General features: G+C 36.6%; 1 protein-coding gene across 1 annotated transcript in view; it reads right to left on the bottom strand.

Moving 5' to 3' along the window:
- TENM1 (teneurin transmembrane protein 1) overlaps positions 1-20,846 on the bottom strand; it is a 1,051,200-nt gene that overhangs the window by 452,617 nt on the left and 577,737 nt on the right. The window lies entirely within an intron of this gene.

Below are 20,846 nucleotides of genomic sequence, written 5' to 3'. Positions count from 1 at the left end.
ATTCCATAAACTTCTATAATATCTAAATCTGTATTTCTAGACACTATGGGCATTGGTCAATTGGTAGAGCACATATGAAGTATATGCAAGGTCCAGAATTTGATCTCCGGCACTAAAATTGCATCTTATCCCAGGAAGAGTGGAGTGGTCCCTATAGGACACTCCAACACCTTCTGATGTGGTCCCTATAAAACCTACATCTCTATTTAGCAAATATAATAACAAGTCTGAATTTATTTCTCCATTTTATGTCAAAACTCAGTACAAATGACCATGAACTCACAGTCAGTAGAAAATGACTGGTTAGAACTTAAACTCAAGGCAGAATGTGTTTTCTCTTTGAATAGGAAATATAAAATAGTGTTATATTTATTTTATAATTAAGGAGAGAATATGAGAGAAATGTGTCAATATGAATAAAATTAATGAAATCGTGGTAAACTCACCTTATCTCCTGAGGAAAGGCATATTTCTATATGAGATAACGCATTTTAAATATCATGTCTATAAAATGTTTTCTTTTAAATCCATTTATTTGACAGATTTTTTATTGAGAGCGTATTGTCTACAGACAAAATAGATTCAAATACTGGTATGGTTGTACAGGCCCAAGATTGACTTTTAACTATTCTTCCTTGCCATTATTGCTACCCACTGGAAGACAGTGATGTTTAGTGTTACCTCATTTTACTCTTGTCTATTGCAAATTTTGCTGGAATCATGACTTATTTATCTAACTTCTTTGGAACCCCACCTCGATTTTGTAATCATGCAACTAATTAGGATCCAACAAACTGGAAAAGACAGTTAGGCAGGATTCTTTTAGTAGAGGATCAAATGAGAAGGAGGTAATTCATAAAATAACAAAGATTTTGTAAAGCCAGAAAGGATTTCATATGCTTTTAGATTTATTCTTCATCTCACTGCAGAGGAAAAAGAGGTTATAAGGGAGAATGAGACAATATTAAGATCACACAACAATTTAGTGGCAGAATTAAATTTGGATTAAGAGTTTTAACTCTTAAATATAGTGCTTATTCAACTACTCACAGGAAGCCATCCAAAATTTATAGAGGATATCCTGGGAAAAAACTAGACACTTCATTCATGATCCTCTGAATCTAGTACAATAAAAATTATATTTAAAATGACAATCCTGGAATACAGTAAGAGTTTTCAGGGCCTCCAAAATATAAGTATAAGGGGTTCTCCCTGTAATTTTTCAGGGGGTGTGGGGGAACTCCTGTCTGCGCTCAGGGTTTACTCCTAGCTCTATGCTCTGCGATCTCTCCTGGCTGTGATTTGGGACCACATATGGAGCTCAGAATCACACAAAGGTTGCCACATGCAAAATGATTACCTTACCCACTATACTGTTGCTCTAGCTCCTCCCTGCAATTCGTGTCCAAACAGGCTGGTATTTCATTATAAGGGCATGAGTATACATTGGTGCTTGGCCCTTTGGTACACTATGGCACCAGTATCTGGGATCACTCAGGAAAACGTTGTAGTACTCAGGAACCTCTCAGTCTACACTTCGTGGTGATCTGGGGAATACAGCATTTCAGGGAACAAGTAGGTTGTCTGCATGCAAACCATGTGACCTAACACCTCTATTATTCTTCTAACCCCACAATAAGATGTTTAATTTGAAAATATTCTACAAACAATTGGATTAAGATGGAATGATGATTCACATTTACAAGTGAATTTTATTAGGAATGAAAAAAATGTTTGTTTTAACTCTAAGTTAAAAGCACTGAATCTAATTAACCAGAACTCCCAGATTTCTGGGCATTTTACACATTAAGATTTTAATATTAAATAAAATAAAACCTGTATTATGCCTCCCAGGCAGGGAAATTTAACTTATCCATAAATATTCACCAAAAGACAAAAATGGGAATACTTGGGGCTCCTCATATTCCAGAAAAACATTTATAGTGCAGAGAATATTAGATTGGTCGCATGGAGACTTGCTTTCTAGTTCCAACTTTGCTCAAACTGCCATATGGACGCATTATTAAAATTCCCCAAGACACTGTTTCTTTTTTAAATTGGGCATAATTTCTATTATATCAACTTCACCGTGTTTACAGAATTTAAAATTACATAAATAGTGAAAGGACTTTGGACAAAAAAATTGTACTTACACATGCACATATGGCTACATATGTATATCATCATCCCATTGATTGTTGATTTTCTCGAGCGGTTTCAGTAACAACTCCATGCATCCTAGCCCTGAGACTTTAGAATCCTCTCTTTACTCATCCTTCCCAATGGTGTTGCATTGGATGCTCTTTTAGTGTCAGGGGAATGAAACCCATCATTGTTACTGGTTTGGGCATATGAATACGCCACATGGAGTTTGCCAGGCTCTCCCATGCAGACAGGAAATTCTCAGTAGCTTGCCAGTTCCTTTGATAGGGAGAACTAGGCTATAAGATGTCTGGGAACTTGGTTTTATAATCTCTGGATGTTGGCCGTTGATTGGATGACACGACGCACGGGGGCAGTTTCTGGGTTTGACTGCCTAGCTACTAGAAAATGGGGGATCTGGGCGGTAGAGGCCCAGTCCCGATCCAGGCAGGCTTGGAGATCTCAGCCCTGGGTCCCACACACCTGGGCTCCCCTGCTGGTTCCTTCATGTGTGAGGCTCATCTGAACATGTGGAGAGTGGCCTTGAGCATGACTGTGGCTGGGTTCTGGAGATCTTCAGCTGCTGGGGCTCTGCTCTGGGTGGGGAGGGAAACTCAACCCACACCCTCTGGGGGGCCCCGGTGAAGACAGCTAGGCATGGGGGCAAGAGACTCTGCATGTATACATATATACATATAATTTCATTTTCTAAAATCTGAGTGTTTTGAATGTGACAAGTAAAAGAAAAATACTTAACTATAAGTGTTTCTCCTGTAAAGCAACCAGTGATGCTGCAATAAAACTATCAGTGTGGTAACAACAATATTTGAAATAGTTGACAGTTGTAGATGTTAAATCGCCAATAATTTTAAGTTCAAAGTTGAGGTAAATAGCAGATTGCATTTTATTACAGAAAAATAATCAATTTACTTAGCAAGCTAACATTATGCCACAAAACAAAAGAATCGATGATATCTTCTTTGTTGTGCTTGACATTTTGATAATTGGAAATATACACAGGTTAGCAGCTGTCAGTGAAATTCATACTTACATAATGTTACTATTAATTATCTTCATTTATTAACAAGGGATTGCTTAATATGTTGTAACACTTGTATCACTTGTCATCCCATTGATCGAGCAGGTGCCAGTAATGTCTCCATTTGTCCCTGTCACATGCTAGTGTAGCCCAATGGCATCTGCTTGCTCCAGGAACATGAAGAGCCTCAAAACATTCATTCTGGATTTTGATGAAGAAGCCTGACCATATTGTAGGTGGGCAGCCACGTGGTCTTTTGACATCCAGTTGGTAACAGCTCTAGTCCAGTGGTCGTCTCCAAATCGCATTACGTGTCTGGCCCATCTTACTGAGATGTTACTGATAAAATCTTATTAACAATATGTTGTATATGCCAGACAAATAAAGTAAGTCTGAATTTTAATCTTCGGTTTGCCACTAATAATTGCTTGCTCTTTGAAGTATGACTTTCTCCTTGCACCCACAGGATTATCAATTCCTGAGTATTTGAAGGTGTTATCACCAGCTGCATGTCTTGATTGAGATTTGGCAGTCTGGGAATCCTGTAATTATGTGTGGATCATCGGGCTTTCTTTGTCCTTATATGACAATCTTTGTAAGTTACTATACATTTACCATTAAAGAACTTGTTCTAAAACTTTGTTGGTTGATTTCTTTATAAGCTACGTTATCACCTTAGTACCTTTTATTGAATGTAGTTCCCATTATGTTTCCTCCTATGCTATAATAAAGCATTGTTCTGATTCAGCCTTCTCTCAATCTACTATTTTCTTTCAAGAGTAGTAGTCTACTTATTGTCTGTTTCCATTTTCTTTCTGCTTACCAATTCAAATCTATGCAGTCTTGCTTTAGTCACATCACTATTGAAAAGTGGCTGCTTAAAAGTCAAGTATTCTGTAACTGACACAGTCAATGGTCTCTTCTCAATCCACATTCTAGTTGACTCCTTTGTGGTATTTGAAAATCATGATCATTGTCTCCTTGAAGTTTTCTTCTCATTTTGTATGTTCTCTTTTATGATTACTCTTAAATCACCTATGATGTCTTTTTCTCCTTCATAAATTCCTGAGGTTTAAGCAGTCCCACAGTTTGGTTTATGGTCTTGTATTAAGCATCCTTTCTCTCACTATTTATTGTAATGTTTAGTCCATTATTTACAGTAATTCAACTATTATGTATACCTATGAAATTATTAATTATTCATGTATATAATGATCCCTGAAGTTAGACAAATACAGGTCTAAATTGACTTCATCTAGTGACCTTGTGACATATTGTCCAAGTTCTGTAAGCCACAGCTTTAAAAAGTATAATTTAAATGGGCTGCCAGAATACTTGATACATAATGAGTGATGAGAAAAACTTTTCTTCCTCTCCTGGAACCCAGATCCATATTTTTACCTACTTATTGGATGCTGAATGTTTCAAATTGGATGACACATATAAAGTTATTGATATTTTCAAAATAAAATTCACTTTGTTTCTATTAAATACTGTTTCTGACTTCAGTAACATACTCCCATCTGTATGTCTCGCCCTACCCCCACAGTTAACTTTTTCTTCGTAAACTGGTTTTGTTCATACACAATTTTGTGGGACAGTATGCGCCAAGTACTGAAGAATCCGAGTTTTCACAAAAGTAGATATAGGAGCAGTAGTAGAGTAGGGAGGGTGCTTGCCTTGCACAATGAACTAGGTTACATACCCAGCAACATATATGGTCCCCTGAGTCCTGCCAGGAGTGATTTCTAGGCACAGAGTCAGGATTAATTCCTGAATACCTCTGGACATGGCCCAAACACAAATGAAAAAAGGTATCTATAGTCCTTTACTAAAGTGAAAACAGGGCATAAGACAACTGATAAAATATTTGAAGTTCAGAATATACAGTGAGGAAAGTCTTCAACATTTGTTAAATTTGATTCATACTAGAATTAATTTATCATAGGATTTATAATGAACTGTTTTTGTTTAAAATATTTGTATTATGCAGGTTCTTATTCTCTCAAATATCACACCAAATTTGAACAGAATGTTAAAACGTATGTTACTATTTCCTTTGTGCCACTGTCCATGCTTTGTGCCACTGTCCATGCTTTGTGCGGATAGCACAAAGGTAGGGCGTTCACCTTTCACGCGCTGACCCCTGTTCGATTCCTCCGCCGCTCTCGGAGAGCCCGACAAGCTACTGAGAGTATCTGGCCCACACAGCAGAGCCTGACAAGCTACTTGTGGCGTATTGGATATGCCAAAAACAGTAACAATAAGTCTCACAATGAGAGACATTACTGGTGCCCCCTCAAACAAATAGATGAGCAATGAGATGACAGTGACAATGACTATTTTCTTATTTGTCTACCAAAGGGAATAATTTTTTGAGCTTTTGGGCTATTTTAGCACACTGTGTAGAACCACATTATTAAAATTATTGCAGAGAAATTTCAAAGACCTCAAGACTCAAACTGATCTTATCTTTGCCTTTAAATATACATTTTTTCCATTGTGGAATTACTAAAGAACTAGTTGGACACTCTCAAACAAAGATGCTTATCACAATGACTTTGATAAGTGTAAACACAATGCACATACATCTCTGTAGAAAATTAGAATGACTAGCAGCAAAATAGATTTGCCACTTCAGATATATGTCAAAATTTCATCAAAATTTAGCATATTTGTATATAATGATTGTTTTATAGTCTCTGGATCTTAGTCATTGATGAGATTACATGGTACTGGGGACAGGTTGTGGGTGTGACTGCCAAGCTACTGGGAAATTGAGGATCTGGGTGGACGATCCCAGAAGAGAGAGATGCTGAATCTGGCACGAAAGAGCCTGGCAAGCTACCCATGGCATATTCGATATGCCAAAATCAGTAACAATAATGGGCCTCATTCCCCTGACCCTAAATGTGACAGGGATGAATGGAAACATTACTGGCACCCGCTCAAACAAATCAATGAGCAATGGGATGAGAGTGATACAATGATATAACAATAAAATATTTATTATAATTAATAGGAAAAGTGGAGTGAAGCGATAGCACAGCGACTAGGGCATTTGCATTGCATGCGGCCAACCAAGGTTTGATTCCTCAGCCACTCTTGGAGAGCCTGGCAAGCTACTAAGTGTATCTCGCCCACACAGCAGAGTCTGGAAAGCTACTGTGGCATATTCGATGTGCCAAAAACAGTAACAATGAGTCTCACAATGGAGATATTACTGGTGCCCGCTTGAGCAAATCAGTGAGCAACTGGATGAAGTGATACAGTGATACAGTTAATATGAAAAGTAATTTTTCAGTCATTGATTTTATTAATAACAGCATTCCGTCCTAATCAAAACCAGATACTTCTGTTTTAAACCTATTACCTAGAATACAAAAGGGTATAAGAATATGGTGTAGACAGCTTAGAAAGCAGCCTCACATGCTGGGGGGAAAGGCATCTCAGATAGAGAAGGGCCACCAAGTAAGGGTGCTAGGAGGGCCCATTCGGGATGGGAGATGCATGCTGAAAGTATACTATAGATAGAACATGATGGCCACTTAATACCTCTATTGCAAACTACAACACCCAAAAGGAGAAAGAGAGCAAAAGGGAATGCCCTGCCAGAGGCAGGGTGGGGTGGAGGGGATATGGTGGGGTGGTGGGAGGGATACTGGCACCATTGTTGGTAGAAAATGAGCACTGGTGGAGGGATGGGTACTCAACTATTGTTCGACTGAAACACAAGCAGGAAAATTTGTAAGTCTGTACCTGTACCCCACAGTGATTCACTAATAAATTTTTTTAAAAAAAGAATATGGTGTGGAAAGGAAAAATGGTTAATACACAGATTTCTATAAATTAAAATTTATTTTGTTTTGTTTGGGGGCCACAATTGGTTGTGCTCAGAGGTTACTCCTGGCTCTACACTCAGGGATGACTCCTGTCTCCCCTCTAGGGAACATACACGGTACCAAGTGTGGTTGCATGCAAGGGAAGCACCTTATCACTGTACATCTCTCTGGCTCTAATTTTTTTTTATCAGAAAGGTTTATTTTATTTAATAACTTTATCTTGAATTCTTATAGGGAATCCAATGTTTTTGAAGTATATTGTTATAAAAATTATATATAGGAATAATTCCTAGCCAAATGTTATTTTGAAATCATGGACCCCATGGATTATTTTTATTTTGGTTCTTTTTTAAAATTTTTTTAGGCTTTTTTTAAATAAAATTTTATTTTATTAAATCACCCTGTGGAATATTACAATGCTTTCAGGCTTAAGTCTCAGTTATACAATGCTGAAACAACCATCCCTTCACCAGTGCCCATATCCCACCACCAAAAAAAATAACCCACACAGTACACCTCCCATCCCGCCCCCCACCCCCCACCTTGTAACTGATAAGTTTCACTTTACTTTCTGTTTACTTTGGTTGCATTCAATATTTCAACACAAACCTCACTATTATTGTTAGGAGTACCCCACTAGAGTCAGAACTATTGTGAAGAAAATTTTGGATTTCTGTACTTTAACAACTAAGTCCAGGGAGATTTCTTCCAGATATTGGATCATTGCAAGCTTGAAAATCCCATCTATGGTCGTCATAATATGGCGGTCACTGCGCCCTTCATCCCCGGAGAGAAATTGGTGAGAGAGAGAAATACCTTTCCCCTCATGGGCGGGCACAGGGCCGTAGCTTAGTTCTCAGGCTGGAGACATTCTGCAAGGAGTTGTCTGGCTCTAATTTTTAATTTTTGTTTTATTTATATATTTTACTAATTAACTCGGGCTGGAGCAATAGCACAGCGGGTAGGTGTTCGCCTTTCACACAGTCAACTTGTGTTCGATTCCTCTGCCCCTCTCGGAGAGCCCTGGAAGCTCCTGAGAGTATCGTGCCCGCACAGCAGAGCCTGGCAAGCTACCCGTGGCGTATTCAATATGCCAAAAACAGTAACAATAAGATTCAAAATGAGAGACATTACTGGTGCCGGCTCAAACAAATCGATGAGCAATGGGATGACAATGACAGTGACAGTGACTAATTAAATCATATTTTAAAAATTTTATAAAATATAAGTTTAAATTCACATTTAGATTGCTAAGTAAGTCTTCCCTACATTAAAACTAGATTTTTTCTCACCTATGGTTAAATTTCCTTTCCTTATAAAACAAATTATATTGCATTGCCTAAAGTTTTATTTTGAAGTAAAATTGTGAGTAGGCAATTAAAAGCATCTTTAAAAATAATACCATCACTAAAGTGGTCAGAGCCATATCACAATAACCTGTATAATACTGCTCTTTATTGCAAAAGAATAATATTATAGATATATTTTTACTTTCAATGTGTAAAATGCATTTTAAGGCTATATAATTCTCTCTCCTTCATGTAAATTTAACATATTCCACATCCATCATTTTTTGTAGGTTGAAAAGCTTGGTTGATTCTTGTTCATCTGTAGTAAATAGGATTTATAGGTCATAGATTAGTCTACACTGTCTTTTCCTGTCTTAAAAAGAATCTTTAAATCTGTGGCTGAAGATAGATTTTGCTAACCCCAGTGCTGTTAAGGGATTAAAACATGAGATATTGCTGGATCTAAGCTCTAAATATGTACACTCTGAGTTCTTTTCCTATATTCATTATTGAGAAAAATTATGTTTCTAGATATATTTTTTTCATTGAAAATGTTTTAAAGAAAAAAATCACGAAGGTAGTCTTTAGTATTACTGTTTAATGAAGAAGTATAACTATAACTATCATTAAAGAACTTACAGTTCTGGGCTAATACTTAATGACTATGTTTCTAAAATTATTTAAATTACATCACTACTTTAAATACATTACATTATATTTAAATCAATATTATTTAAATTAGCATCACTACTGAATTTCTTTCCCCCTATTCCCCAGAAGAATGGTCTTGTTTTATTTTAGGGTCACCACACCTGCCAGTGCCTAAGGATTACTTTTGATACTCAAGGGACATGCTGTGACAGCGATCAAACCCAGGCAGACCTCTCATATGCAAACCATGCACTAGCACTTTGAACTATCTTCCTGCTGTTAAAGAATGGTGATTCCAAATATTTATTTCCCCAAAGTAGATATTAACTTTATCAATCTGGTAGCAAATATTATTCATATAGATCTCATTTCATTTTCCATTCCTTGCCAGCACCTCCTTCACCGATGTCTCTGGCTCTTTTGTAAAAGCTCAAACTAAAGTAAGAAAATTTTCAAAAACGAGTTACCTAAAGAGGCCAGTTGGGGAGAGAGAGAGAAAGTCAGGGTTACTGTTAGTGGGACACTGACACTGGTGGTAATTTGGAGTTGAAATCCAGAATACCTGAAACTACTTTATCAACAGTTTTATAACAGTGAATAAAACAAAACAAAAACTGTTTACATCACTAAATTTTCACACTTTTCTATAATAAACAAAGGCAGCAGTCTTCCTACCAAACTATAGCTATTGGTCAAAATATGCTAAAAATCAAATGGTAAGAGGCCAGGAGATATTACAATGGCTAAAAGCTCTTCCCATGCATGCATCCTACCAGAGTTTGATTCCTGGCACCACATATGGTTTCCTGAGCACAGAGAGTGGTGATCCTTGAGCACAGAGCCAGGAATAAGTCCTGAGTACAGCTGGGAGTGGCCCAAACTCAAATACATAAAATATTCATGAATGATTCCATACAATTTATATCCGCTTTTGTGAAAAAATAAAGCCATGGTAATATTAAATTCATGTTCTCCTTAGAACTATCAAGAATATTTAAGATTCATTCTGGTGAAAAGACCACTTGTAATATCTAACTTCACCTCTGAGAGCAGGTCAAGCAAAGCTGGTTAAGGTCTAGAGTCAATATTCAGTGAAAAGTTTCAAATGAGTAGGAGTATCAAATAAAATTTGAGTTAAGAGTTTAAACTGAAGAACAGCAAAAAAAAGAACTAAAGGAAACTAAAAATGGTTGCAATTCCAATTCAAAGTGAATCAAGAAGAAAATGTCAAGAAATGGAGAGAACTACCAAAATTCTCTGTCGGTTGTTGCCTATTATTTGATATACTTTCTAACAGAAATGAGCACCGCCCCATGTAATCAAGTGTTAACGGTAGAATAATCCATTCATGTACAAAATATAAGGCAAGAATACAGAGATCAATATAGAAAGGAATGCAATAATAATAAGCAGCTAGCATGTAGTGCCAAGGTATTGTAGAAGGGAATATATAATGCCAAAATGTTGTAGAAAAAAATGAGAAACAAAAGAAATACAGAGTAAAGAAAATTGAAATGAGAGTGCAAATCTCACATGCCATCTAATATAATCCTGTAACAGACTTATAGGTGGATACTTGTAAACAATTTTTAAGAACTATAGTTTAGAATAGTTCAGTAATTTACCCAAGCATATACAACCAAAAGAAGGAGAATTTTTCCCACTTTATTGAAACACCATCATTTACAAAGTTGTTCTTGATAATTTGTTTCAGGCATTCAATATTCCAAAAAAATTCCACCACCATTGTCACCTTCCCATCACCATTGTCTATGTGTTCCCAATCACCCTCAAGGCTGCCCTATAGCGGGCCAACACTAATTAATTTTATATTGCTCGTTACCACTAAAGGCCTAATAGAATGATCAAATAAATTTCAGTAAAACAAAATTTGTGAACATTGTTGTATCATACCATAGGAACATTATGTCCTTGTCTGAGGTTTTACTAAACTGTTGTTGCAAGTTAAGCCTTCTATGTAAATATTTTTGTTAGTTGAGATTAGTTGACTTCTACATTATATCCCCATGCAATCTGGTGTGCTCCTACTGGGATGCTAGTATTATAAAGTTTGGAGATGTCACTTCAGAAAATCCAGAATATTTAATTAGTCAGATGAGTGGGAGTCATGGTGACAGCTGTTAGGATTTGAGTGTGGCTGCTAGGGTTTTGGTAAGTTGGAAACTTGGCCCGTTCTTGAGATGGCACTGGAGGTCTCAGCAGGTACCAGGTATTCAAGAAATATTTGTGGCTAGTTTATCTCTTTCAAGATTTATTTCTGAGTCTCTGGAAAAAGGCCAGTAGATGATTTCACATGGTGTTGGTGGTGGGGTGCGGGAGTGGGCTTCAGGAAGTACAGGGAGGTGAAGGGAGGTTATACATCCCAACTCTGAGATGGCTCACAAATTTCAGCAAAAAAAAATGTACCTGAAATTTTTGACAGGTTAGCATCTCTGTAGACCTGTGTTATGAGTTGGTGGAAATCTGCCAGGGGCATGGCAGCGGCTGCTGGGGTGTGTGAGAGCAGCTAGCTGTCTGGGCTTCAGTAGGGAAAAACTTAGCCCTCCAGCTTCTGAGATTGCCCTGGAGGTCTCAGTCCAAACCGGATATTAAAAGGAGTGGAATTTAATCTCAGATCTACATCTATTGCTTTCTATGATCCAAAATGGTTTTTCTCTGTTAAAATATTTAATAAGTAAATATTTTAGTTCTATCTTATTTGAACTATACATTTTATCAAATTCCAATAAAAATAATCCAAATTATTAAAAACAGTTTCAACTTTCATGCAGAAAGCTATATGAGAGCTTTAGGTTTGAAGTTCAACCCATAGGAAGGAGACAGAGACTTTCTAAATAAGTATTACAGACTTAGAGGGTGCTAAAATCTAGTGTATTTGAGGATGTGTCCCTGAATGTGGCAAAAAAGAAGGCAATGCAACTCCAGAAATTACAGCTTGGAATGTATATTTTTCGCTCACAGCTTTAAATTTTAAGAATTTTATTCCAGAATTCTTTGCTTTTTACTATTAGATTGTCATATTTGCTCACAGAATAGCTAAACCAGTAAAGGAAATTTAAACGTCAAATGGATGAAAAGAGAGAGAGGAATAGCAATGATAGTGTCTAATATTACTGAAATGGGCAATGAATAATTCTGCATGACTTTGACAGCAATACTTTTCCATGAATGTCCTCTCATCCATTTTAACATAATAATTAATAATAATTGTAGATAAAAATATTTCTAGGACATTTTCCCTTGAACCTACTTTAATGTTCCCATGTACCCACCACTATTTCCATCTGTGTTATGTTTATCACTTCCAAGTGTTCCTACCTGGTGAGGTAACAAAGTATTTATAATGGTATTAGTATTTTTTTTCTTTTCCTCCTATAGCACACAAAGTGGCTGTATGTGAAGAGACCAAATCTATAGTTTGTGTGCAGAGGCTGCTATTTCCTACCTACAGGATTTTAAATTTCCTTAATATTTCTGTACCTCAGTTTTATTATGTTTCAGTTGATAATGTTGACATTAATAATATCATTGAAGTAATAAAGCAGTTGATGCGTAATGAGTAAGAACTGTGTTTGGCTTATAGCACCATATTTAGCTATACAGTGGGTAACAAGTGCCTAGCAAGTGGGCAACCTGATTTTATGCCCAGCAACAATATGGTTCCCTAAGAATCACCAGGAGTGATCCCTGAGCACAGACCCATAATAATCCATGAACATTGCCAGATCTGCCCCAAACTCTCCTTCCACACAAATAAATGAATAGCTAACTAAATCTTTGGGGAGTGATGGTATGATTATTGATATTTGGTTATTACTATAAATCAAATGCTTGTATTCTTCCAAAATTTATATGTTGAAATCTTGCTATCAGCGTGATGATGATCGTAGTTAAAGCCTTTGGGAGTGGATTGAGTTGTTTGGGTGGGACGCTCATAAATGGAATTTATTCCCTAATACAAAAAATTTCAGAAAGTTATATCATTATGTTCACCTTGTGATGACAAATAAAATAACAGTAGTCTATAACTAGGGAAAGGCTTTCGTTAGACATTGAATTTGCCTACATTGGACTTCTCAGACTGCAGAAATGTAAGAAACAAATGTTTCCTATTATAAATACTCAGTTGATTGTATTTTGTTACATCTACCAGAATGAATTTATACAATGATACAAGAGCATATTCTATTCAAAAGTATGATAAGAGAGGAAGTAAAACAATATTTACTTGATGGAAACATGAACATAAGGGTAGAAACATCTTTAATTAGATGAGATAGAAATAGAAAAGGCAAAATGTAGAATAGTTTCTTAAGCTAACACTTATCATGTACTTATTATATGCTTGGCTGCTTAAGCACATTGCCAGTATTAATTCATTTAATTCTCATAAGACCCTTATGAATTATTGCTAAGAAAGCTAAGACATAGCAATGTTATGTAAGATGTCAAGCTCATATATCTAATGGCATGTAGGGAATCTATATTAAGCAACTTGTCCAGATGGAAGAAATGGATGATTATTGCCAACAAAATCCTCAAAAGTGACAAGAGTATAGTAAGCTATAGCTTAATGATTTCAACTCCACAGTATATGCAAAACATACCATTTAATGCAAAGACAATACCTGATAGCCCCCATCCTACCTTGTAAATTGCAGAAAAGTTGATGGGTTGACAGAGATAGGGATTTATAGAGAACTCAACAATATTAGCTTAGATTCCATATGTGTATCACAAAGTAAAATACTAGACTTTAGGAAAGCATTTCTTTATAATGTAAAGTATGCATTTTTCAGTATCATGAGACACTCTACAAAATATGAGTTTCAAGTTGAAAATGTTAACTAACCTATTGAAACCAGTGTGTCTGTACTGGGTGTACTTTATTCAGTTCAGATTGTGTTTCAATAAAACAATTTTCCGTTCAGGACCAGGGACATTGTACATAGTTTAAGGTACTTGTGTTTCCTGCAGTTGACCTCAGTTCAATCCTCAGCATAACATGTTCCAAATAACATTGCCAGGTGCAGACCAGGAGACCCCCAAGTTATGTTGAAGTGGTCTGGGAAATCCCTGGCACTGCTGGATCAGAATAACACCAAATTCTTGGGTCCTCATAAGACCCAAATAAATAAATAAAATCTTCAGTTTAGATGTGTAAAGACTATGTGTAAAAATAAAATAAAGAAAATTATTTATAAAGAAATAAGAAAATATGTGATGAAAATGACAAGAAGCTTCATTCCTAAAATTAGTCTGAATCACGGCTGCTCTCCACACATTCTAGCCGAGGTTCACCCATAAGTGAATCCACAGAAAACCCAGATATGAAAGACTCATGACTGAAAACTACAGGTTCAACAGAACCAGGAATGGGTGACCACCCTCATCTCACTCTGTTTCTAACAGCTTAGAAATCACACCCACAAGCCACCTCTGGCAGCACAAGATAATCTCATCAAACTGCCATGATCCAGAGACTCAACAATACATCTATTGAAAGACAGCATAGAACAATACACCATAGCCATGCCTCCAGACCTTGCAACAGGCTGTTTTATTCAGGGCAACGCAGAGGAGGGCAGCTAAGTTCTCCTCCCACCCCAAGGACCCAGCCCCAGCAGCCAAAAACCTCCAGACTTAACTGCTGCCATGCTCATGGCTGCTCTCCACATGCTTTGGCCAAGCCTCACTTATGAGTGAACCTATTCCTGGAATAGCTCAGACCACTAACATTCCAAGAGTAGCACACCACATTTGATGAGGTTTAAAATAGAAGGTAAGCAATCTTATAGGGAAATATATTTTTACGTATATATATATAAATATATATATATATATATATATATATATATATATTTCCACTCTTTCAGATGGGCCTCATGCATGAAGGTACTGGCAGAGGAATCCAGGTGTGTGTAATCCCATCAACGGCCAACATCCAGAGACTTAAAAGCGAGCTCCCAGAAGTGCGCAGCCGCAAAGCAGCTGCACGATATCTTGTAGCTTACTTCTGCCTTTGGGAGAAACTGGCAAGCTTCTGAGAGTTTCCTGCCCACATGGGACAGCCTTGCAAACTTCCCATGGTGTATTCATATGGTAAATCCAGTAACAAGCTGGATCCCATTCCCCTGACCCTGAAACAGCCTCCAGTGTGACATCATTGGGAGGGTCGAGTCGAGAGAGGCTTCTAAGATCTTAGGGAAAGAATGAATGGAGATGTTACTGAGCCCACTCTAGAAATCGATGATTAACCGGATTTTGTGATCGTGATCGTGATATATATGTATATATCTCCTGCCCCCACGCCAAGCTGTCTTCACCAGGGCCCCCCTGGAGGGGGGGCGGGTTGAGTTTCCCTCCCTGCCCCAAGCAGAGCCTCCAGAAGTCAGCCACACCCATGCTCAAGGCCACGCTCCACATGCTCGGACAGACAAGCCTCACGCATGAAGGAACCAACCAACAGAGAAACCCAGGAATGCGGGAACCGTGGCTGAGATCTCCAAGCATGCTTGGATCAGGATTGGGCCTCCTCCACTCAGATCCTTTGTTTTTCAGTAGTTTGGCAGTCACACCCACAAATTGCCCCTGGTGATATGTAATCTTATCAATGGCCAAGATCCAGAGACTATAAAAAAAAAGCTCCTGGAAGTGAACGATGCAGAATCTCGCATGGCAGAGTCTGGCAAGCTACCTGTGGCATATTCAATATATGCCAAAAACAATAACAATAATGGGCCTTATTCCCCTGACCATGAACATGACAGGGATGAATGGAGACATTACTGGCACCCACTCCAGCAAATTGATGAGCAATGGGATGACGGTGATACAGTGATTTTATATATATATGTATATGTATATATATATATGTGTGTGTGTGTGTGTGTGTGTGTGTGTGTGTGTGTGTGTGTGTGTGTGTGTGTATTAAGCGCAGAAGGATCAACCTTTAACAACATTTTAGTAATCTCTTATAGAGGAGCTTAATGACCCCTGGTGGAAATACAACAATCTTCACACACTTTCTCTAAGGCAACATTTTTGGATCATTTTCAGCAGTTTATTTGTAACAAACAATACAAAATAAAATATTTCTGTTCTGTTTGGGGCCAGAGGTTGTGGTTCCAGATGGGAACATCTAAAAACACCTAAAATATAGTTGCGAGAAGGTTTAATGTTGGTGAGTTTGGTGTTCAAATATTAAATGTGATCAAATATTGTAAACTGCTTTATAAAAATATGATAAAATTTTTAAAATAATATTAAATGAGTCTGAAGTTTATAAAAAAAAACCTGAATACAGAGGCAAAAGTCTCTTTTAAGAAACATTTTTAGAGGAAGACAAACAAGGAAAGAATATATGGACTTTTTTCAACATTACTTAATGAACAAGATCAGGGAAGCTTTGTCAACTACAGGTTTTCATTGGGAAAAAGAATGATCACAGACTTTAAAAGGGTAAAACAAATATCATTAACTATAAATTCAAGCCTATGGCAGAAAAATTGTTTATATGAAGGCACTTAACTGTTCTAAATTTTTATTCAAATTATACCTTAGAATAGTGAGAGGTGGTGTCCATTGGATTGCCTAGTTACAACTACTAAGATTTGAGGACTGTAGTGTGAATAAAATATGTCAGAACACTGTAGGAAGCAAAATTTTTCTAGTTTTTGAAGGAAGTACTTGGCCTTCTTAGACTAGGCAAGAAAACTCTTGATTGAATGCCAATTGTGAGTAATTTTAAGAGGATGATTTATAAACCCAGTAATAGTCATGAGATAAGTACTTCATGAACCAGTCACCTTAGATAAATCTCATGTCATTTCTATTTTTGACATGCTATTGGATTGCCAGATGGGTATAAATGTAATCATAGTTGTATCTGGATATCAGCAAGGTATCAGCGAGGTATTTGACAAGGTCTCATGATACTCTGAACAAGATGAAGAAATGTAGTTTGTATCTTATGAAGAATACTAATGGATATGTTTCGACCTGTAGAGAGGTTTCTAGTGGCATGGCATAGATCTCTTGCCTTGACCTTGACCTGTATAAAGGTTTTACTAATGACTTGCATAAAATGAGAAAAGCATATGGATCAAACCCAAACATAACATAAGTATGAAAGCAAGTATAAGAACAATATGATATGATACAAAATATTTTATGGTAGAAAAGGAGTGAGCCATACACAGTCTTAAAGAAATCACATAACAGATCAAGGCTCTAAAACTTTCTCCTGCACCTTAGATACCAGACACAATTTTAAAAACTTTAAATATATAATTATAGTAAAATGATATGATTAGTCTCATAACTTTTTTTTAAATCTTTAATATTTTAGTTACTGTTTTCAGTGTGTATCATAATGTCATATGTCCAGTCAAAAGGTGATTTTTGAGTAGACAGTAATATTTAGTTAGAACAAGGGAACAAAACATTACAGGCTATGGTACACATTTCCGAATAACTCAATCAAGGTGATTATGTACTGAGAATTCTCTCAAAGCTGTATCAGATCTGCTCCCATTTGTTGTTCTTAGGCATTTCTAGGTTGTTTTGCTATTTTCTTCTTGCTCTGGAGGGCTTAAGACCCATGGTACTCAGGGCTTACTCCTGGAAATGTGCTCAAGGATTAGTTCTGGTATGTAATGCTATGCTGTGCTGCAAATTGAACTCTGGTAGGCAAATTGAAAGGCGAGTGCTTTACCTGCTATGCTATTTCTCCAAACTCCCGAGTATTACTATTTTTAAAAATCAAATGAACTTCCTATCCTTTTGACGTCTGCTGAGAAGAAATTAATATACAACTTGGTGAAAAATAGAGAAACTAGGATAATCAAAATCCCTATCTTATTAGGATTTATAGAAGAATGTAAATTATTGGGACAGCTGAATAAGGTGAGAAGTGCCAGGAACTACACTTATGGATCATGTGGTACAATTAAAACCAGACATTTCTATGAGAAGGTAGAAGCACATATTAGACAAAAGAAAAAATGAGGGATGATAGTTTTAGACAAAAAATAAAACAAAGAAAGAGAGCAGAAAACTGCAGAGAATTGATGAATCATATTAGGACCAGAGATTCATAGGCTTTTTAATTATTTTAGGGTTCACCATAATTTCTTGGATTACCAGGAACCGACAATCTGTTTCAAAAGACTTATACAGCTACGTGAGCTGACATGAATGACCTTTGTTCCTTGCAACCAAAGTGCCTAAGAAGAATCCATATCAACACTGAACCATGGTAATACAACTTCAAGATAAGTTTGGAAAAACTGGAGTGTGTTCTAAATAGAGGCCAGGATGAAGGGGCTAAAAGCAATTAATGCAGAGAATATATGAAAAAAAACTTATGAAATATTTAGCTTAAAGGAAACTAATCAGAAATAGTGAAGGACTGTCAGGTATGAGAAGGCATTTGTTTATTATATGAGATCCTAGAATTCTATCTTGGAAAACTGGGCAAAGTTAAGAGGTAGAGATGTTAGTGAAATAAGAAAAATCCAGGAGTTGTTTAAAATGATATGGAAATGAGCACCTTGCCCTCTACACTATCTTTCAAGCCTGTCCATGGAATATCTTAGGAATTAGTCAATTTCCTATTTTGGAGACATTTAAACAGAGGCCAGAGACCACTTTATGGGGATATCAAGATCATCTTTGAATTATATAATTCTCTGCAATGTGTGAAGCAATTCCTTTGCTATAGAAGCTTAATTTTCCTGACAAACTGTTGAGACAGGCATTATTCATTTTAATAAAGAAGTAAAATGAAACCCGTAGACTAAGTTATACTAGTCCTGAATGTGTGCCAGGACACCTATAGAGTTACCTTTCATTGACTACATGTGAAATAAACATTTATAAGAGTATATTTGGAAAAGCCTAGATGATCAGGTTGACACAGTTTTTAGGATTTTTTAAAATCATTTGTGTGATGCTAAATATATTTTCAAATGTACTGAAATGATACTCTCTGCTCCTTCTCACATGAAAACTTATGTTCTCCTCTGCGTCTTATAAAACTGAGACCAATTAATACATTCCTTGCATAGATACAGAAGGTTCGTGGGTGCAGTTTATATAAACATGACTAGATGTACATTTCAAATAAGAGTAGTTGTCTCTCTTCATTTGCCTGAGCCCATTCTCCACCCTCCTTCCAGATTCCCTGTTATTTGGCTTCTTAGAAGAAAAAAAAACATATTTGCTTGTTAGGATTGCTAGTTAACCATATTGCCCTACTGCTTCCTAAACTTTCTATTACTGAGACACAGAAAACAATTAAAAAAAGAGTGATAACAATTCCACGGCTAGAGAGAACTCCCTGAAGAAAACATATACCTTCTATACTTCTCTCCCATCACTCATGTTTCTTCCCTCACCCCCAAACGATACACAGACTCTATCACTAGTACAGTTATAACTGTATTATCTTCACCATGTATGCTCTTGACATACCAGAAATGTCAGGTTATTAAACTAACTCATATATAAAGTGATGGAGGTAAATCATATCCCTAGATTTCCGCTATAGTGCTATAAATTTGTTGATCACATTATCTGATGCCAAAGTTCACATTTAACTATATATGTTACAAAGAAAAAGTAACTACTCTTATAATGTGGGCTTATTCGTCCTCCCCTTTCCAGACCAAGTCAAAAACATTAATACAGAAGCTTATTAAAGTTGATTCCAGATATTGTTTATCAAGTTATATATTATAGCCAATGTTTACATATAAATGTGTTTATAAAAATCATAGGTGAGAGATGTGAAAAAGAGAAAAAAGGGGTCCCTTAAATTTTAAAGCTAAGACAATTTTATGTTCAATTTGGTAATGGTCTCCGTGTAAAAATACAGTTATGTTTTTAATTTAAGAAAGGAAGACTATAAATAATTATATCACAGTTAACCACACCTAGTACTAAAGTCCACTATGATCAAGGGACCCAGAACTGTGAAGTAGAATTTCTTTACCTGGCAAAGATTTGAGGAGTGAATTTGGATGTAATTACAAAAAATGAAGGCAAAAAATTTGCTCAAAATATTATACTTTGTGCAAAAGGAAAGATCATTCTTGAAAATTACACATGGACTTCTAATTCTTAAAGTGAATCCTTCTTTTAAATGACTGACAGGGACGGGAGTGATAGTACAGCAGGGAGGGTGTGACCCCCAACAACTCTTATAGATTCCAGAGCATGCCAGGAGTAATTCCTGAGCACAGAGTCATGAGTTACTCAGACTACTGCCCTGTGTGGCCCCCAAACAAAAAAATATATCAAAAATATTTAAATAAAATAAAAGTTAAAAAACCTGATAATCACTTACTTCAGAGTCTTGTAGTAAGTAAAATGTAATGTGGCTATTCCTCTAATTGTTTTATTCCAAGATTTGGTGCCTGCTATTGGACCCACAGTGTCATACATGTAAGACATGTGTTGTACCTGTAGAATGAGTAACATCCCTGGCCCTTTAACAGTTTCTTATAACAGAAAAAACAGTTGCCTCTTACTTTGAGACTGCAATAATAGCTTAATTACAGCTTTCCATATGCTCTTTGTGGGTATCTTCCTGTGGGATGTTTAAGCATCTTGGATTTCATCTTTTCACAGACCTGTGCTTTGGTCTGTCTGTAGGCAGGTCTGCACCTAGAGGTTTGTATGTATATGCCTACAAACAGACCAAAGGTATATATACCATATATATATGTATGTATGTGCATATATACATACATATGTATATACATATAGTGTGGGGGGCACACTAGCCTTTGACCAGTGCATCTCGGTGTGTCTATGTGTGTATTTGTGTCTCTGAAGATGTCTATGGTGAAATGAGTT

This window comes from Sorex araneus, chromosome X (assembly GCF_027595985.1).
Source record: "Sorex araneus isolate mSorAra2 chromosome X, mSorAra2.pri, whole genome shotgun sequence".
NCBI lineage: Eukaryota > Metazoa > Chordata > Mammalia > Eulipotyphla > Soricidae > Sorex > Sorex araneus.
Note: the sequence above shows the minus strand (reverse complement) of the source record. Positions and strands in the feature narration are given on the sequence as shown.